Below are 15,513 nucleotides of genomic sequence, written 5' to 3'. Positions count from 1 at the left end.
CTAAAGGATATCACCACATGGGCTCACGAACACTTCATAAAACCACTGTCACTAAATACGGTTTGTAGCTGTAAGTGCAAGTTAAAGCTCTACTATGCAAAGCAAAAGCCATTTATCAACAACATCCAGAAACGCCGCTGGCATCTCTGGGCCCAAGATCATCTAAAATGGACTGATGCAAAGTGGAAAAGTGTTCTTGTTTGTGTCTGACAAGTCCACATTTCAAATTGTTTTTGGAAATATTCGACATCGTGTCATCCGTACCAAAGGGGAAGCGAACCATCCAGACTGTTATCGACGCAAAGTTCAAGAGCCAGCATCTGTGATGCAATGGGGGTGCATTAGTGCCCAGGGCATGGGTAACTTACACATCTGTGAAGGCACCATTAACGCTGAAAGGTACATACAGGTTTTGGAACAACATATGCTGCCATCTAAGCGCCGTCTTTTTCATGGACGCCTCTGCTTATTTCAGCAAGACATTGCCAAGCCACATTCAGCACGTGTTACAACAGCGTGACTTTGTAAAAAAAGAGTGCAGGTAATTTCCTGGCCCGCCTGCAATCCAGACCTGTCTCCCATCGAACATGTGTGGCGCATTCTGAAGCGTAAAATACGACAGCGTAGACCTGGACTGTTGAACGACTGATATTCTACATAAAACCCGAATGGGAAAGAGTTCCACTTTCAAAGCTTCAACAATTAGTTTCCTCAGTTCCCAAACATTTATTGAGTGTTGTTAAACTGCAAACGCTCCGCAATCAACCCACCTGTCTGAGATGAGCGATCAGCCTTCATAATCCAGCACAACATGAGACCTGACACCAGAACGTAGCTTCACGTACGCTGTACAGTAAGCCCACACGTCTCCAGCTCTCCTGCATGTACATTCTCTCTCCCTGTGCTCCCTCCCTGTTTTGCTCATCGTCTCTTGTGTTGTGTCATTCTCCAGCTCCTCCTCGTCATTCCTCGTTGTCGAGTTGTGTGTTTCGTCAACCTGAAAACCCCTGTGGATCTTCCCTTGCCTCCGTGGACATCGACATCTCGCCTTCCTACCGACCACAATGCCGCGCTCCTCCCCTTGACCCTCCACCTGTCCTCCGACGCTCGAGCCTGCCTTGCCCAAATCGGAAACCTCTACCTGGATCAACACGCACCCTCAACACCCTCTGATCTCCACGCTCAGATAAGTCTCACACTTGGTTACATTTCATCTCTTTGGGTTAATTACACACCACACACACATTCCACGTTGTCAATAAATACACTGACAACTAACGATGTCATCGTCTTCCAGCCGTCTTCTTCTCCCGCTTTATGATAACAACGCCTTAATTCCAACAAGTATTTCCTCTGTGCACACACATTTGCATCTGTGCTTCACTCCTAGACACACAACACTTGTTCATTCTCCACCGACACGGTGTGTTCACATACACACTAAAATAGACATTTACAGTTACAGTATTAAGGGCTATATAAAGTTTAATATTTGCGCACTATTTACTCGTGATGCACCGAAAATTTGGCCGGAAAAAGACTTGCTTTAATCACCGCAACAGTGCTCTCGAAACTGATGTTGTGATGACGTAAGCTATATGCACGGGGTTGTTTGGAAGGAGGCAGCGTGTCCGCCTCGTGGACCTACTTTAATCTATGCGAAATATACCCGCGGACAGCGATCTTCAAAATTTAAGATGACACTGGCGGCTTTTAATGAGAGAAAAGCTCCCAGCAACGCAAAGCAAGTGTGACGTCAGGCTCTCTGCAGCTTTCTTTTTGTCACAGACATGGCACTACAGAAGTATCTAAACAGTCTCTAAACAGGAGTACAGTCTACAAAAACACCATAAATAGATGCTAGATTTGTAGTCAGTCTTTTTTATCAAAGAACGAGTGACTAAAAGGTTTGCAGAAATCTCAAAAAAAAAAATAAAAATTACGAAAAATAAAATGATCAACAAAGTGTCAGTTAGTTTGTGACGCCCCCAAGATGCAGAGAAGGAGGCAGGCATTTTGCAGGTAAACATGTTTTAATTAAAATACTAGAACAAGAACAAAAGAGGTACAACAAAAAGCGTGCACGAGGCGGATAACAAAACTTAAAGAGTTGGCATGGGAGCTAGAAAACAAAAGGAGCTTAGCATGGAAGCTAACTGGTAGCGAGCAGGAAAACAGAAGTCGTTACATGTAGTACAAAGACAAATTGAAAGCAGGGAACAAATGACAGTAAGCTACAAACTGCTACCGAAATATAGTTTACCGCTACGCTGCAAAGGCACGACACGACACGACACAACAGGAGCGACAATACAGAAGTGACATCGACAATAATCCAACACTGACTGGATGGGAAGACCGGTCTAAATAGGAGCGGACTGATTGACACCAGGTGTGGCCAGGTGCCAATCAGCCGCATCTGAGGGGACACAGCACACAGGGAGAAATACCAAATAAGAGCGCTGACAGGAACTATAGACAGGAACTAAAGACAGGAAATATTACACACACACAGGAAAAAGTGAAAAACAAACAAACTGTCAGGGGCAAGCCTGACACAAAGTACATTGTACAATAAGCAGCAACAATTTAAATAGAACAAATGATATTATGTAAGAAACAATGAATATGTCAATAGTATACTTATCCATCCATCCATCCATCCATCTTCTTCCGCTTATCCGCGGTCGGGTCGCGGGGGCAGCAGCCTAAGCAGGGAAGCCCAGACTTCCCTCTCCCCAGCCACTTCGTCTAGCTCTTCCCGGGGGATCCCGAGGCTTTCCCAGGCCAGCCGAGAGACATAGTCTTCCCAACGTGTCCTGGGTCTTCCCCGTGGCCTCCTACCGGTTGGACGTGCCCTAAACACCTCCCTCGGGAGGCGTTCGGGTGGCATCCTGACCAGATGCCCGAACCACCTCATCTGGCTCCTCTCGATGTGGAGGAGCAGCGGATTTACTTTGAGTTCCTCCCGGATGACAGAGCTTCTCACCCTATCTCTAAGGGAGAGCCCCGCCACACGGCGGAGGAAACTCATTTCGGCCGCTTGTACCTGTGATCTTATCCTTTCGGTCATAACCCAAAGCTCATGACCATAGGTGAGGATGGGAACGTAGATCGACCGGTAAATTGAAAGCTTTGCCTTCCGGCTCAGCTCCTTCTTCACCACAACGGATCGGTACAACGTCCGCATTACTGAAGACGCCGCACCAATCCGCCTGTCAATCTCACGATCCACTCTCCCCCACTCGTGAACAAGACTCCTAGGTACTTGAACTCCTCCACTTGGGGCAGGGTCTCCTCCCCAACCCGGAGATGGCACTCCACCCTTTTCCGGGAGAGAACCATGGACTCGGATTTGGAGGTGCTGATTCTCATTCCGGCCGCTTCACACTAGGCTGCGAACCGATCCAGTGAGAGCTGAAGATCCCGGCCAGATGAAGCCAACAGGACCACATCGTCTGCAAAAAGCAGAGACCTAATCCCGCGGCCACCATACCGGAACCCCTCAATGCCTTGACTGCGCCTAGAAATTCTGTCCATGAAAGTTATGAACAGAATCGGTGACAAAGGGCAACCTTGGCGGAGTCCAACCCTCACTGGAAACGTGTCCGACTTACTGCCAGCAATGCGGACCAAGCTCTGACACTGATCGTACAGGGATCGGACTGCCATAATAAGACAGTCCGATACCCCATACTCTCTGAGCACTCCCCACAGGACTTCCCGAGGGACACGGTCGAATGCCTTCTCCAAGTCCACAAAGCACATGTAGACTGGTTGGGCAAACTCCCATGCACCCTCAAGAACCCTGCCGAGAGTATAGAGCTGGTCCACAGTTCCACGACCAGGACGAAAACCACACTGTTCCTCCTGAATCCGAGGTTCGACTATCCGGCGTAGTCTCCTCTCCAGTACACCTGAATAAACCTTACCGGGAAGGCTGAGGAGTGTGATCCCACGATAGTTGGAACACACCCTCCGGTCCCCCTTCTTAAAGAGAGGGACCACCACCCCGGTCTGCCAATCCAGAGGTACCGCCCCCGATGTCCACGCGATGCTGCAGAGTCTTGCCAACCAAGACAGCCCCACAGCATCCAGAGCCTTAAGGAACTCCGGGCGGATCTCATCCAACCCCGGGGCCTTGCCACCGAGGAGCTTTTTAACTACCTCAGCAACCTCATCCCCAGAAATAGGAGAGTCCACCACAGATTCCCCAGGCACTGCTTCCTCATAGGAAGACGTGTTGGTGGGATTGAAGAGGTCTTCGAAGTATTCCCTCCACCTATCCACAACATCCGCAGTTGAGGTAAGCAGAACACCATCCGCACCATACACGGTGTTGACAGTGCACTGCTTCCCCTTCCTGAGGCGGCGGATGGTGGTCCAGAATCGCTTCAAAGCCATCCGGAAGTCATTTTCCATGGCTTCCCCAAACTCTTCCCATGTCCGAGTTTTTGCCTCTGTGACCGCCGAAGCTGCACACTGCTTGGCTTGTCGGTACCTATTCACTGCCTCTGGAGTCCTATGAGCCAAAAAAACCCGGTAGTATACTTAATAATAACATATTTGTTTTTCATGTATATTTCCATTTTTGTGCCTTTTTAACAAATATATGCATCATAGCAAATCATACTATGACGTTATATTTGCAACTTAACAAGTGCTTGTACATCAGTTGAGGAATATGAAGGCGGGTTGGGTGGAGGGGGATCTTTCAGGCTGGCTGAAATATTGTGTAAATTATTTTATAACATGTTCTGGTTGAGTCCTCAATTAAAAAAAGATTAGCATTTTATCAATTAATAGAGAAGGTCAAAACATTGTCATGCAGCAATATGATGACCATTAATTTGTACAACGTAGAATGTACAGAACATCAGAAACATTCATTCAGGTAGTAATATCACAGATTACAGCTGGGATAGCCCTAACATCTGTCCTACACATAAAATAGCGCTTGCAGCCTGCTCTGCAAACAGACCCCACCCCAGCTCTCATCTTCTTAAAACCGCTATAATGATAAAATGATTACCATACTGACCCATACATCACATATGGTGGTTCAAGACCTAAGGAAAATATAACTTTTGAAAAAAGCATTGCAAGTCCTGTTTCAGCTTCAATGTTCATGGTTTGAAAAAATATTCCCCGGTTTGCTTTAAAGTAGGAACATGTGTGCGCTATTGTGCTACATTTTTGTATTTTTGATCATCTTTTTGTGCATTATGCTGGCAAGATGCTTAGTGGACAACATGTACATGTTTTTTTCTTTATTTTATCAATAAATACTTATTCTTTAACACATTTCCATTTAGAACAACAAAAAGGGAACCTCACAAATATTTCTTGCAACTTTCACTTTCTCCTGAAATGTCTTTTTTTTTTCAGATCACTTCAGGATACTGTCAGGCTTGCCCCTGACAGTTTGTTTGTGTTTTAGTTGTTCCTGTGTGTGTGTAGTATTTCCTGTCTTTAGTTCCTGTCACCGCACTTATTTTGTCTGTTTCCTATCTTTCTCCCTGAGTGCTGTGTCCCCTCAGCTGCGGCTGATTGGCACTTGGCCACACATGGTGTCAATCAGCCCACTCCTATTTAGTCCTGTCTTCCCATCCAGTCAGTGCTGGATTATTGTCGATGTCACTTCTGTATTGTCGCTCCTGTCGTGTCGTGTCGTGCCTTTACAGCGTAGCGGTAAGCTACATTTTGGTAGCAGTTTGTAGCTTACTGTCTTTTGTTCCCTGCTTTCAATTTGTCTTTGTACTACATGTAACGACTTCTGTTTTCCTGCTCGCTACCCGCTAGCTTCCACGATAGGCCCTTTTGTTTTTGCTAGCTTCCGTGCTAAGCTCCTTTTGTTTTTTAGCTCCCATGCTAGCTCATCTAGTTTTGTTGTACTCACTTTTTGTTGTACCCCTTTTGTTCTTGTTTTAGTATTTTAATTAAAACATGTTTACCTACAAAATGCCTGCCTCCTTCTCTGCATCTTGCGGTTCGTCACAAACTAACTCTGACAGAGACTGGCTATTGGCAATCTCTAACCAGTGTTCTGAAAATTACTTTTAAAAAGCAATTAATTACAAATTACTTTGCCAAAAAAGTAAAGGAATTACCAACAGGATTATTCTTAAATAAATGTACTTAATTACTAAGGAAAGTAATAAATACATTACTTTAAAAAAAAAAATGGGGTTAGTGCATGTGCCTCACAATAAAAAGGTCCTAAATTGTCCTGGGTTCAATCCCGGGCTTTGAATCGTTCTGTGTGGAGTTTGCATGTTCTCCCTGTGACTGCGTGGGTTCTCTCCGGGTACTCCGGCTTCCTCCCACCTCGAAAGACATGCACCTGGGGATAGGTTGATTGGCAACACTAAATTGGCCCTAGTGTGTGAATGTGAGTGTGAATGTTGTCTGTCTATCTGTGTTGGCCCTGCGATGAGGTGGCGACTTGTCCAGGATGTAACCATCCTTCCGCCCGAATGCAGCTGAGATAGGCTCCAGTGACCCCTTGTAACCCAAAAGGGACAAGCGGTAGAAAATGGATGGATGGACTTTAAAAAAACCTTCAAATATCTGGCATTTGCAGTTTGCAGTATTGCGCACAGTGTAAATAAATAAAAAAACGGGGCCTGTTGCCAAGTGACATGTGACGTCAACTAGGGATTCAACTGAGCTGTGTTTGATAGCTTTAGCCGTTAGCAGCGGCAGTTTGGAATCTCTGACGCGAGCTCTTTTGAATCTTTTCACCTTTGCCTACCTCTGCTTATTAAATTGACTGAATGTTCTTCGATGGCTGTCATATTTTCTTGTGTACATACAATGTATTGTATGGATGGCAAGTTTGTCATTTCAATCACTGATTTGTCGTTCATTATTCCCATTGTGTATGTTGTTGTCTGCTCATGTGTCACAGTCTGATGTTGCCTTTTCTATTTGATATCAAGTTCATTTTAGTGCAGTGCTGCTGGTTGCTTTCACGATTGAATTTGCTGCACTTGTTGTTGACATAAATAAAACCACATCAGATGTAGCGTGACACATTACATAAAGCTATTAGCTAACATCCTTGTAACAATCCTAAAAGTAATTAATTTGATAAGCGGTAGAAAATGGATGGAATTCGATAACTTGTTATTAGTAAAAATAACATTGTTATTACAAACCACTGCCTGTAACCCACTACTACCTGTTGTAGGGTCGGGCCAGTGGCAAATACATCGATATGCCCACCAACTCCTTTAAGAGCATAGTAGAGAGTGTAATTGGACACCCAGGTGGTACTAAAAATAAAAAATCTGATTCAAGGACGTTGGTTCAGGAGAACCAACAACTGCCATCCAGCAAAACCCTGCCAGCCCGGAGAAGAGATAGGCGCCACTGTTAGACATTGCTAATGCCTGTGTATCGCATCATGATGAGTACAACTACTAATTACATTACAATCGGTACATAGAATGAACTGAGTCTCATTTGTTTTTGCAAAGTTACCTAATGAAGTGTGATTATATGAATAAATAAAAATAATAAATTAGAAAAACTCAGACCTCCGCAAGGACCTATCTCCCAATAATAAAATAGTTATCCAGATTATCCCCAAAATCGAATCACTTGTTCTTTATACCATTTTTGACATTTCCCGAAAATGTTATAAAATTTTGCCCATCACTTTTTGACCTATTTTGATAATTATCAAACAGACAAATAGACAACCAAACCCCAGCAAATTGAGGGATAAATGAAACTGTCAAATCCGTGGGTGTTTGTTTTGTTTGTCAGTCACTTCCAAACAGGCTGCAAGAGGGTTCTCTCTCTCAGCACCTATAAGTTTGTTCTCTAGCCAAATGAAAAATTACCTCGTTGTCTCTGTGGGTGGAGGCGTGGACACGAGCATACACACAATTAAGTTCAGCTTATCAACATAAATGTAAAGTGACACAGTAGAAATTAAACATCACCAATAATATCTAATCACTTGCTCCTTTTCACATGTTGGATATTTCCTGAAATTCTCATAAAAAATCTATGTAACGAACGGACAGACAAATTGCAGCAATTACATCACCTCCAGGTGGAGGTAATGATCAGTTCTGTTTCTAACAACATTGAGAAAAACAGGCATTTAAGCCCCCTTTGAGAAAAAAAAAAAGCAGAAAACTGACAAGAAAAAAAGAGGAGTCATTCTATCAGCATAAAGTCTATATTTCCTATACTCTATATTTTCAAGACTGCGATGAGGGGGCGACTTGGCCAGGGTGCACACCGCCTCCGTCAGGATTGTTGCTGAGATAGGCTCCAGCGGCCCCCCGTGACCCTGAAGGGAATAAGCGGTTGAAAATGGATGGATGGATATATTTTCAAGACTATATTTCCTGCAATTGGAGGCATTTCCACAGTATATTTTACCTTCAGATTTATTTTCCTCTACCAACCTGTTTTGGCTGTCTTTTCCCATTTGGTAACTCTATCCTGTAGCCATGCTACAGTATTTCTGGTGTTGTGACCTCTGTGAACATCCGTCACGTCAAAAATGTACCTGTTCACTGGCTACTAATAAATGCTGTAGAACTACAACTGGTTTGTAACTAACAGTGTTTGTATTGTATTCATCCAAATATGATTAGCAGAAAAGTAGTAAGCTGTCAACGTTGTGGCTCCGAGAGCAAACACAGGTGACAACAAGTAAGCTTGCTAGATAATGCTATCTAACGAGCTTGTTTGGGGGTCCCTGATTGTCGCCCCCACCTGCAATTCAGTGCAAAGTTCAGGCAAGAGGAAGTTAAAGTTAAAGTTAAAGTACCAATGATTGTCACACACACACTAGGTGTGGTGAAATTATCCTCTGCATTTGACCCATCCCCATGTTGACCCGCTGGGAGGTGAGGGGAGCAGTGGGCAGCAGTGGTGGCTGCGCTTGGGATTCATTTTGGTGATTTAACCCCCAATTCCAACCTTTGATGCAGAGTGCCAAGCAGGGAGGTAAAGGGTCCGATTTTTATAGTCTGTGGTATGACTTGGCCGGGGTTTGAACTCACGACCTTCCAGTCTCAGGGCGGACATTCTAATGACAACGCCACCGAGCAGAAACACAGAGCACCTGTGGCTGAGGCCAGCGTTCCACACATTTTTATTGATATTTCGTACAAAAAACGCGGAAGTGATATTTTAAAACGAACATTTCACAGGCCTCGAAACATTTAAGCAACCACAATATTTTATATAGACAAAAAACAAATTATAGTAGAAATTATTATGCAGTTACATTTGGATAATTTTTAAAAATATTTTTTTTATTTTAAGCTTCACTAATTATTCTCACATCGTATGACTTTGAAATGGTTTTAGCCACTCACAAACAATATGTTTAAGCAATGCTCGCCTTTGGGAATTGGAGCGTGTTAAATTTTCCAAACCATTTCATTCACTAAAAAACAAACAGGGGGACCGATCAATTGTAAATGTAACTATTAGTTGCAGAATTGACGGTTGATATTGATGAGGGATGCAGTTCCATCCCAGAATAGATATGATGAATCACTGTGTGAAAGAGGGAGCGCAGCACGAAAGCCCTGCGGCATTAACACAGTTGTAGTCATAAGAGTCGATGACGGAAGAAGTGAGGCTGGCCGTGAAACACAGACACACAGAGGATGCAGGAGGAGAGCCATGGAAGGTTAGTCAGTCACTCTTCTCCAGCCACCAGGGTTCTCATTACTCGTGAACACTCCCAAATTACTATTTAAAGAGAGTTCAAATAAAACATTCTGCCGTCTGCCACTTCCCACCACCCTCCCCAAACACACCGATACCCACTGCCCCTTTTCCCCTCATCCTTACTCTCCACTCACTTTGCTTCTACTTCACATCCCTCCTCCAGATTGCTTTTGATTAAAGCTACAAAAGCTGAGGAGAAAACAGCTTTACACCGACGCCGCGGCTATATTTATCCTGCCAAACACCCCAGCACCACCAGGGAAAGAGGGAGAATGTGTTCATAAATACACACACACACATACACACACACACACACACACACACACACACACACACACACACACACACACACACACACACACACACACTGCTTCATGTGGGACGCTATATCTTTGTTGAAAACATCCAGCATGTGATTGCCTGCAGACAGAGCGAGGAAGTGAACGTCTGCCAGATCGACATATGAGGATATTTAAAAAAATAATTGGAATTACCAGGTAGGGCAATAAGACAGTTTAGGGAAGACCACAAATATAAAGGAACTACAGCAAATGTGGTTTAGCATCACTCATTAGAGCACGGTGCTATTAAATTTGCAAGTCATATTCAGTAAGAAGGTAATTGTAATAAGTTAAAGGCCTACTGAAATGAGATTTTCTTATTCAAACGGGGATAGCAGGTCCATTCTATGTGTCATACTTGATCATTTCGCGATATTGCCATATTTTTGCTGAAAGGATTTAGTAGAGAACGTCCACGATAAAGTTCGCAACTTTCGGTGCTAAGACAAAAGTCCTGCCTCTACCGGAAGTCACAAACGATGACATCGCAAGTGTGGGGGCTCCTCACATATTCACATTGTTTATAATGGGAGCCTCCAACAAAAAGTGGTATACAGACAGAGAAAACGACAATTTCCCCATTAATTTGAGCGAGGATGAAAGATTCGTGTTTGAAGATATTGATAGCGACGGACTAGAAAAAAAATGAATAAATAAAAAAAAATAAAAAAAAAATAAAACGCGATTGCATTGGGACGGATTCCGATGTTTTTAGACACATTTACTAAAATAATTCTGGGAAATCCCTTATCTTTCTATTGTGTTGCTAGTGTTTTAGTGAGTTAAATAGTACCTGATAGTCGGTGATGTACGTCCACGGGTGTCTTGACGCGCAGTGTCTCAGGGGAGTCGACGGCAGCTGTGGACGGGGCAAGCTCAGCTTTTCTCGGGTAAGAAGCAACTTTTTAAACACAATTTTCTCACCGAACCCTGCTGGTTGACATTCCGTCGTGTTTCATGTTGGCTTGACCGCGCTGTGATCCATAGTAAATTTTCACCTCCAGGAATTTTAAACAAGGAATCACCGTGTGTTTGTGTGGCTAAAGGCTAAAGCTTTCCAACTCCATCTTGCTACTTTGACTTCTCCAATATTAATTGAACAAATTGCAAAAGATTCAGCAACACAGTTCTCCAAAATACTGTATAATTATACCGTTAAAGCAGACGACATTTAGCTGTGTGTGTGCATAGCGCTCATATTTCCTAAAAACACGTGACGTATTGCGTACACGTCATCATTACACGACGTTTCCAAGACGAAACTCCCGGGAAATTTAAAATTGCAATTTAGTAAATTAAAAAGGCCGTATTGGCATGTTTTGCAATGTTAATATTTCATCAATGATATATAAACTATCAGACTGCGTGGTGAGTAGTAGTGGGTTTCAGTAGGCCTTTAAGTACACATTTCAAATAATGACCTAATAGCGGCATGGTGGAACATGTGGTTACCGAGTGGTTCTAGCTCTGTATCCCAGCATGGACCTCTCTTTTTGTGAAGTTAATGTGTTTAGAGCGTGCTTGAGATAATACATGTTAGCGTAATGCGGTCCTCAAAATATGTTTGTTTGCTAAATTGACCAAAATGACAAAAAGTGGAAAAGAAAATGTAGTGCTGTGCAATATTAAAACATACATCTTTGAAAGATAAAAATGTATATTCTTTGATATGATTCTTTATTGTTTATATCGCAATTTAAAATTTGTATTTTTTTATGCATTCTAAATATCAAATAAACATGATTAGAAGTCAGATTACAGCATAGTCAATAGGAGCTCCTCTATTTTGCCATTAAAATCCAATAAATAACCATTCAAAAAGTTCTAACAATACTCCATTTGTGATTTAAATACTAACCAAGTGTTAGCAACACAGACATATTTATAGCGGCGCCTATGTTTTACATCATCAAGTGGTCTGCTGCTTCCTCGCTTCCTTGCTCCCTGTGAGTTTATTGTAGATTATAAATCAGAACTGTCACCTGGACAGAAGAAGTGTGAGTAGGTATTCTGACAAGGTGGTACACTTTGACAGCCATTTAGGACCCGACACGAAAAAACCCTTGGTTCCCCCCCACCCCAACTTCATTCCACTGTGAGGATTATTAGTCATTCTTCATCTAAATGGGACTATACGAACATCCCAGCAGTCGGGATCCTAAAGACAGCAGAAATTGTGCAGTAAGTGATGGTTTATTTATGTTTGTGGGCGTTTGCAGTGAGTAAAAATTAGCGATGAAAGAAAAAAAAACTAAAGACATCGTGATGCGTTTTTGAAATGAATATACCACTTATACTTAAAGTGAGCATAATACATAAATACTAAATGTGATTATAAATGTGTCCATTACTGCATTACATATATACTTACATCATTTATATAAAACCTCAATGGAGGTGTTTGGATATTTTATACCCTCTTAAGGACCAAGCTGTTTGTTTACATGCTTTTTCATTTCTCTTTGCTATTCGGGCTTATTGGACCCTAATTAGAATAAAAACTAAGAAACATCTTTTGACATGATGTACTTAGTCCATAAGTACACAAATGTGTAGTTCATGCTTAGTGACATGCTAATTCTTATTTTTACACCATTTTTTTTCCAAATTCCATTGTATGTTATACTCATCTGACACCACCAGATGGCAGAATAAGTGTCCACATAAGCAGCCATAAGACCCCAATTCAGTAGTGTACACAATCTTGGAAATTGTGTACACTAAGTCTCTAGAGGATTGTAGGTGCGCAGCTCCCATAGTCTCCATTGTAGGCAAACTTTTGATTGCATTTTGATCGCATTTATTTAATAATTTATGAGCACTTCTGTTTGTTTCTTGTCACAATAAATCAGTCATAGATCATGCATTGTTGTACGTTTACATATGGTAACGTCACCGTAGTGTAAACTACATTTATTTCTTGTGGTAGGTATTAGATGTGGGAATCTTTGGGCACCTCACAATTCGATTATGATTACAATTCAGGAGGTACAATTAGATTACAGATCGATTATTGATAAACATCGGTAATGAAAATGCCATGGCGGCACCCCTTATTCAAATACATTAAGTGTGTATATACATATATATTTTTTTCAAACAGAGTATGGTACTGTTTTTGATTCATTAGTACCGCTGTTCTTCACTAGTAACGGTATACTATACTGTCACACCGCGGTGAGGGAAGTCTTGTCTTGGGTTTTCTGTCTTGTGATTTACATTTTATTATTTTGAAAAGCAAACCCTCTTGTTTCAGATCACGGGCCCTTCCTCTTGTGTCGCCAGTCTGACGTCATCCCTGATCCTTGATTGTTTCCACTTGTGTCCCATTATCCTCATATCTTATTTAGGCTCATGCCTCCTCTTGTCCTGTGCCAGATCGTCTCGTGCTTACGTGTCTTTCTAGCCTCCATGCCCATGTCCATGTTGATATCCTTGTCTTGCCTTTTTCCTGGTTTTCCTCTTTGTGTCGAGAAATTGTTTTTGCTGTAGTTTTGAGTTTACTTTTTCATCCTTCGAGCGCCCTTTGTTATCCTTCATCCGACCTAATTGGTGAGTTTTTTTGTTTTTATAAATTCCGTTTTTTGCCTCATTGATTGAGTGATTTTTTGTTTATTCATATTTTTTGAACATATATAGTTCCTTTTGTTTTTTTTCCTCCTGTTGAAGTGCTTTATGTTATTGTTACATTTAATATGACTTTATTGTCGGTTCATCCTCTTTTTAGTTACTTCCTCCTGTTTTTTGGAGTGATTTTGATTGACCTTTTTCCGGAATTATTTTCCGCGTAACAATTGTTAATTCTTGCGAAATACTTTTTGCTCTGGAAGTAAAAAAGTAATTTCAAAATAAAAGCTTTATTTTGGAACTTCCTCTCTGAATCTGGCTCCACTCCTTATTCCGAGTCCTGACACATACAACATAATTTTATTTAAAAAAAATTGTTTATTGTGATGTATCATTATTGGGATATAAAATTAATAATGTATATATATATATATATATATATATATATAAATATTTAGTTTTGTTCATGTTGCGCAGCACTAGATGGACGGATGATCTAGATCAGGAGTAGGGAAGATGTGGCTCTTTGGATGACTGCATCTGGCTCTCGGATAAATCTTAGCTGACATTGGTGAACATGGCATGTAATTAATAATTCCGCTGTTAATCACTGTGTTAAATATAACGTTAAAAATATGAAACATTCTCATGCATTTTAATCCATCCATCCGTTTTCTACCACACCTGTTCAAGTAGTCGCATGAATGGTAAGAAGTATTGTATTTATTATTGAGTAACTTCAGAATAAGATAATTATTGTACCCTAAACATGCTGGTCTTACTTAAAAATGCACGCGTTAAGTTGTATTCAGTGTTAAAAAAATATTACATGGCTCTCACTGAAATACAGTACATTTTAAAATATTTGGTTTTCATGGCTCTCTCAGCCAAGAAGGTTCCTGACCCCTGATCTAGATCATACTATTAAGTTGGAAACATTATAATTCTGAGTAATACTGACATAATACTTTTGGTAGTTTCATTAACTTAATACCGTGTGTAAATATCTATTCATCATTCATTCATGCTCTTTACTGTTTATCCACATTCAGTTCACAGGTGAGGGAAAGACTCTCCCAGCTCAACAGGATGCCAGTCAATTGCGGGGCAGTCTTTTTTGATTGATTGATTGAAACTTTTATTAGTAGATTGCACAGTACAGTACATATTCCGTACAATTGACCACTAAATGGTAACACCCGAATACGTTTTTCAATGTCTGCAAATGCATTTTACGTAAACATATGTACTGCTTTTGTTAGTTATACAAGTTTTAAATATTCAAGTTGAAGTAACTTCAATAAATTGTTTAGATGTTAGGATTTTAATGCTCTCTCACACATTTACAGGGACTTGCTTGGACAAGCTCATATTGCTGAAAGCACAAAACACATTTTTAGTACATTTTACATATGTACTGTGTGTATACACAGTACATAAGTGACATCTGATGTATGCTGGATTTACATATATACCCTTAATTTACTACGTGACGTCAAGATGCGCTGTTACAGAAGTCTGGAGAGTCTTGGATACAGATTATATTATGTAATTTTAATTGGGTGAATCTGTTTCAGAACCATACTGTACATGAAATCATGACACTTTTGTCACACATTAAGAGCTGCGATACTATAAGAGAATCCGTTCATCACACACTATTCCCCAATATTGCATTACATTGTTTGTGAACCTCACACAGGAAAGAAAGAACTGTAGTAGAACAATGGACATACAGTAGAAATGTGCAATGCGACTACACACACGCAGTACAGTAGACAAATATACACACATAAGAAAACATTATGCATATTATGCAGTTTGTGAACTACACACACACACACACACGCAATACTTCAAATAGCGCAGCAGCAGTGTGTCACATCACATGATCGTA

The 15,513-nt window shown here is 41.4% G+C and overlaps 1 protein-coding gene across 1 annotated transcript in view; it reads right to left on the bottom strand.

The window, feature by feature from the left end:
• The window catches only part of LOC133559324 (regulating synaptic membrane exocytosis protein 1-like), a 280,539-nt gene that overhangs the window by 139,776 nt on the left and 125,250 nt on the right, over window positions 1–15,513 (bottom strand). The window lies entirely within an intron of this gene.

Source organism: Nerophis ophidion, linkage group LG09, assembly GCF_033978795.1.
Source record: "Nerophis ophidion isolate RoL-2023_Sa linkage group LG09, RoL_Noph_v1.0, whole genome shotgun sequence".
In the NCBI taxonomy this organism is placed as follows: Eukaryota; Metazoa; Chordata; class Actinopteri; order Syngnathiformes; family Syngnathidae; genus Nerophis; species Nerophis ophidion.
The sequence above is the reverse complement of the archived record's forward strand: the minus strand, read 5'-3'. Positions and strand labels throughout refer to the sequence as shown.